Source organism: Theropithecus gelada, chromosome 4 (assembly GCF_003255815.1).
Source record: "Theropithecus gelada isolate Dixy chromosome 4, Tgel_1.0, whole genome shotgun sequence".
Classification (NCBI taxonomy): Eukaryota; Metazoa; Chordata; class Mammalia; order Primates; family Cercopithecidae; genus Theropithecus; species Theropithecus gelada.
This window is the reverse complement of record NC_037671.1, coordinates 32,884,553-32,890,920: the sequence shown is the minus strand read 5'-3', so window position 1 is coordinate 32,890,920 and position 6,368 is coordinate 32,884,553.

Genomic DNA, 6,368 nt, shown 5'->3' with positions numbered 1-6,368 from the left:
GGGACGAGAAGGGCAGAAGGAGGTGAAGACAATAGCACCGAGAGAGCCCCTACCTAACTCCAGAAATCTTCCCACTGCACCCCGTGGAATCCACATTCCACGATCAGCAAAACCTCCTTATTTTTTCTCAGGATGTTCCGTCACCTTGAAACTCTAGCAGGAACCGGGTCTTCCTGAGGATGTGACCCCCTCTGAAGTTCATGCGTATGGGGGAGTTTCCCAGGAACTTGTACCCCTGGGTTCAGAGCTGAGGTGGGGTCCTTGCTCCTCACTGTGGTTCTGAGACCTTTCTGCCTCCCTCCTCCCTAAAACCCCTAAGCTGTCATCAGACTAGGGCCCCATTCCCCTCATTGTGGTCATTCCCTGTGAGCCCCAGGCCGTTCCTGTCAATCCTGACTCTTGTAGCTCCTGGATCACCATCACCCTCTTCAGCAGGGCTGTCTCCTTAATTCTTTGTGACTTTGACACATGCAGATGTGGTGGGCTGAGTACTAGTCCCCAAAGAGGTCCAGTCTAAGTCCTTGGAACTGTGAACAGGTTGCATTACATGGCAAAAGTGTCATTACTCATGTAACGAAGATAAAGGACTTTAAAATAGGGAGATTATCCTGGACTCTCTGTGTGGGCCCAATCAAATCACATGAGCCATTAAAAGTAGAGAATCTGCTCTGGATGGAGTCAGATGCTGCAGAGGAGGAAGGCAGAGGAGACACAGCAAAGGGGAGATCAGAGGTTCCAAGCAGGAGGATTTGGATGTGCTTTAGGCACCATATGTGAGTAGCAGAGAGAAGTCTCTAGGAGCTAAGGGTGGCTCCCAACAAGAAAGTGGGAAGCTCTGTTCTATCTGCAAGGAGGTGAATGCAGACAAGAACCTGAATGAGCTTGGATGTGGATTCTTCCCCAGAATCTCCAGGAAGGAACACAGACCTGCCCATAACACGATCTTAGCCCCATGAGACTATGTAGACTTGCAGCCCACAGGACTGCGGCATGATAATTAGGTGCTGTTTAAAGCTGCTTGGTTTGTGGTAATTTTTATGGCAGCAATAGACACCTATACAGCAGAGAAGATGTCCATGCCCCATGGCCTCTCCATCCTGGAACTCCTTTCCTTCATAACCATGTCCTCTCTCTGGCTGAATCTCATGCCCTTCTTATCCACTAGGTCTCCTCATGGCAAAGAACCCCAGCCCTTCCATACTCTCAATTTCACACTTCCCACTCTCTGACCATCTTTCCTCTCATCCCTTGCAGAGTAGTCACAGGCTCTGAGGACACTGACACTATTATTTTATCATATACTGTGATGTAATATCAGTGAAACACTCATTGCTTATGTGCCTGCTTTCCAGGCGTGGAGTCCCTTGTGTAGTATGTTGATTCTAACAATCTATTCACCCCCTTGAGATTCCTAGTCAAGTGACCCTGCCATATACTCTCTCTCCCTCAGTGCTTGGATTCACCTCCCCACTCATTTTGAAGTCTGTAGTAAATAATTTCCATCCCTCCCTTGGCTCTCCCTTGCATTCACACTTGTTTGGCAAAACTACGCAGCTGGTGGATTCCACCTCTGCCTACACTGCACCTGCCCCCATGAGCTGCAGGAGAGCAGCACACAGCACACTGACTGCTCTCTGTACCTTCACGACCCAAACCTCATGGGGAGCCCCCACCATGGCCAGCAATCACCCTCTCCCCGCATGGCTCACCCTCAGCCCACTCCGGGTCTGGGTGACTCTTACACACCTTCTCTCTGTGCTCACACATCCAACCCTCCTTCCCCATTCTTACTTCAGCTGATGACCTTGCTTCCTACTTCACCGACAAAACTGAACACATTAGAAGACAACTTTACAGATTCCACCACCGTCTGCTCATGCATTTGCAGCTGCATCGCATGTCAGGCATTTTTCCACATGGGAGATTGCTGGGTATTAACCATCCTGCTCCCAGACAGAGCCAGTTCTTCTGCTGGCGCCCTGAACATCATCCCTTCTCATCTACTTAAAGGTGTTAGTTCATCAATTAATACCTTTTTTCCCTCTATCCTCATCCCTTTCCCTCTTACTCCAGTGCATCATTGTGGCAGTCATGAGGATGCACATCCCAGGGCCTCAGGTAGACGAAGAATAATTGATGATGCCTCTGCTGTCACAGCCTGAAATCTATTGTCACGTTTGCTCTGAGACCACACCTGACTCAGCTTTTTCCTGGTTGAGGAAAGCAGGGAAACTGAGGCAGGAATATTTCTACTCTGAAGGCTGACTGAGGCTCCAGGGCTCCCTGCCACTTTTACCAAACTTACCTTAGCCCACACAGGGTCTAGAAGGCTTCCAGCTGACCTTCCTGCCCTCTCTCCTTCACTGGGGCTCAGAGTTGCAGTGTGGTCTGATGGCTTTCCCAGTGTTTTCGGTCTCTCTCCTGAATTTCTCTCACAAGTATTTCCTTTAATAAGTCCTTGCACGTTTAATACTGTATTGGAGTCTGCTCCTCAGGAGACCATAACTAACACAGTGGTATCAAGGGTGATAATGGGCAAAAATAGGAAATTGAAATAAGCTTTCCCACTGCCTGGCAGACCAAGAGGCTGCCATCTGGGTTAGTCGGGGGACACAGTCTGTAGCACAAGGTGCAGCTGAGGTGCTGTGGGTCTCACCAGTGCTAACCTGAGAAGACGTCCTGATTAAAAGAAGCTGTGGCAGGTGGGATGATACAATACCCTGCACAATAATGATGGAATTGGGGGGAACCCACAAAGACAGTGGAGTTGACTGGTTACTTCCCAGCTGCGTTCATGCTCTATAAAATGATAATGAGAATCTGTAGATTGTTCACAGCTGTCACTGGCTACGTGTCAGAGCCTCTGCAGTGTCTCATGGAGAAGCTTTTATCTCCTGCAGCGAAAGGATACATACCATGGAATAGTAGCTGAAGACATCATTATGAGAGCCACAGTGCTCCAGAGATGTTTGACACTCAGCCAATGCAGGCCCGTTATTAGAAAGTCAGGGCCATGGTGGGGAAACCTGAGATTCTGCAAACTGGAACAAGATCATCCAATGGGTGCCGCCCGGATCCTCTGGGCATGCAGAGGAGCCTCACCCTTCTCTAGCAATGGTTCCCACTTCCTATGCTGGAAGATGCTGCAGAAGCCTCATCCCTATGACGCATTGGGAATCCCAATCAGGGGCTTTGCAGGAATGAGCCAGCGTGTCCCAATAGGAGCACGGGGAGCACTTCTGGGACTGAAATTTGAGGGTGTTTGGTCAAGGGGTCAGAATGTCAGGCTGGATTAATGTAAATCCATTGGCTTGGAGGCACTATCTCAGGGCATGGGTTTATCAGACACCCCAGAACTTTGATAAGTGGGGGTAAACCCACTGCTGGGGTGAATCTAGATAAACTGATTCCCAAATCTCAACAAGGTAGACATGTCTTAGTTGCCCTAGAACATGCAGAGGATGGAATAACGAGGCTGAGTGAATTGGGCATGGTGAAGCCCCACCAAGACCATGCTCCACAAGAGGATCCAGACGGCACACCTTCCACCAGAGCCTCAGGAACGTGATGGCGAGAGGGAGCTGCGTCACTAAGAAGTGTCGGGGTGCTGTCCTCTGCAGGCTGGGGGTGATGGTAGTAAAGATGGTCCCAGAGTTGCATTCATTAATATCCCTGGGGAGGGTGTGGCCCTGAAGAGACAAAGACCAAGTGGTGGCAGTGATCTGCAAAAGCCAGACAGCACCATTACTATGTCAGCCTCAGAGGGGCAGCCAAGAGCACTCAAGCTGCAGGGAATGTGGGGAAGGTTAATAGAGTTTGGTGTCCCAGGGTTAGGACAGGCAACTAACAAGGGCACTGGTTGATATTTATGATAATAAAGCAAGAATTGAGAAGCAGGAGGGTAAAGGTTTTTGACCCAATACAGTGATGATCCCATCCTCAATGCCTAGACCTCAGCCAAGATTCAGATTCAGATCCCAGTGACAGACGTGGAGTCCATATCACTAGGAGGAAGACCCTGTAACCTCGTGAAAGTATATGCCGGGAAAATTCCCTCAGCCCTTCGGCAAAGGAACCTATAGTCATTTACTCAGGAGACTGTACACTGGGGAAAGGAAACAGGCAGAACTGGGGGGATTATTGACACTGGCTGTGAGGGGACACTGATGCCCAGATGCCCACAGCACCATCATGTCTCCTATCACAGTGGGGCTTACGGAGGTCAAGGAGTAAACCTGGACACATTATGGCCCACAATGGGACCACTGGATTCACAGACGCAGCCCTGGTTATCTTCCAATTCCCTGAGTGCATAATTGACACTGATGCACTTCTAAGTGGAGTCACCCCACACTGGGTCCCTAGTCTGTGGAGTGAGGGCTCTCATTGCACTGAAAGACAAAGGGAAACCTCTGACACTGACTCCATCCTGGCCAAATCAGAAATCATAGCGTGTCCTAGGTTGGGTCTTGTGAAAGACGCTGAAAGAACTGGAGGGGGGTTGCACCAACGTTAGAGAGCTGAAGGATGCAGGGTGGTGTTGGGGCTATTGTCTCTACGTAATCCAGTAACCTGTACCTGAGGAAGCCTGACGAGGCCTAAAGAATGAACTAGATTACTCCAGGTATGACCAAGTAGGAGTTATCATTGCAGCTTTTATGATGTCTGGATATCACTGGTAGATCAAGTGCCCGCCACCATGCCTGGCTAATTTTTTTGTACTTTTAGTAGAGACGGGGGTTTCACCATGTTAGTTAGGATGCTCTTGATCTCCTGACCTCATGATCTGCCCATCTCAGCGTCCCAAAGTGCTGGGATTACAGGCGTGAGCCACCATGCTCAGTTGTGGGGCACTATTTTTTAGGTGACTAGCCACTAAGTAACAAGGTGACAACATTTAGCTACTTTCATCCTGGAAGGGCCAGAGGTTCATCTTCACAGGGATAGGATCCTATTCCATGGGTGTTTTCCTGTCCTGCTCTCAGACACTCAGCCAGCACCACTCTCTGGGTACTGTTGACATTCTTGGTCTGCAGGCCAGGCGGTGCTCCTAGCCCATTTTCTGCCTGAAAGACCCACTTGGCAGGGAAAGTTTTAGTGTTTCCATGGCTGTGGGTTCCACTAATCCTATCACCATCTGCACCACCCAGAGGCTGCCAGCCACAAGGAATGCTGCACAGGTCTTCTACAGGCACAGCTCAGTGCCAGCCTGGAGGAAGCACTCTGAGGGGTGGGTGCCATCTTTCAAGACATGGTGCACATGGTGTGTGCCCAGAGACCACCTGCTGTTTGAATCAGAGACGTCTCCATGGTGCTGTGTTCTCAATTGGAAGAACATGTGTGTCCACAAATCGAAAGGCAGAAGCAGGTTTGGCTTCATGTCCAATCCCTTAGATTCAACTAATGGGGTATTTTGCATGTTTTATCTTTGAACAGGGTATGAGGTCCTGCTTTCCAAGGAGGGTACCCTTAAAAGGAGACAAAAGACAGCCCACTGAACTACACATGATGGTTGTCACCAGAGAAGTTTGGACCATGTGTGCCCAGAGACCACCTGGTGAAAAGAGGATTCTCCTCCTCTCCAGGCCCAGGTAATAGACCCTCATCCCCAGGAGGAGGCATGGCTACTTTCACACAATGAGGGCAGAAGTGTGTGTGAAAACCAGACATCCACCTGGGGGCCTTCTGGTTCCCCTTGCCTCATTTCAAGTGTGAGCAGAATCATCCAGCAATTCAACCTGAGACAACTTGATTTCAAAGGGTGCAGACCCGTCAGGGCAGAAGGTTTGAGTCACACTCCTGGGTAATCTCCCGGACCCTGCTCCTGTGCTCTGACACCCTCAGTAGCATTGGTGCTGAGGCTCTGCTTCCCATGGGCTGTACCCAACCAGTGACGGGTCATACCAGTGACGCTAAGGCAGGACATTTCTGGGAGACAGGGGACTCCTCTGATGACCAACTGTACCTCAAGGACTCCTCTATGGCCTTGCTTACCTCTCATTAGATTGCCTGTGGTCTAGGACATGTCCAGTAAACCTTCTCTCCTCTGTCCATCACGCGGGGGTCACACTCACATCTTGGTCTGTTGCCTTTCTCAGGGTAACCTGTCTCCCTCCCTATGTCTTCTGACAGGTGTGTCCCCTATAAAATGTTGTAACTTTAATCCCATGATGGAACTTGCTTTTTGGAGTATCTGGACAACAAAATCATTTTCATCTGCACACCAGTGTCCTCTTACTTATTACAATTTGTAAAATCCTTTTGTTTATTCCACTTCTTCTATCTGCATTGGCACCATTTGCTAGTATTTGTATTATGCTTTTGAGTTTGTCAGTGTTCGTGGCTTCCAGTCACTAAATTTGGGGACA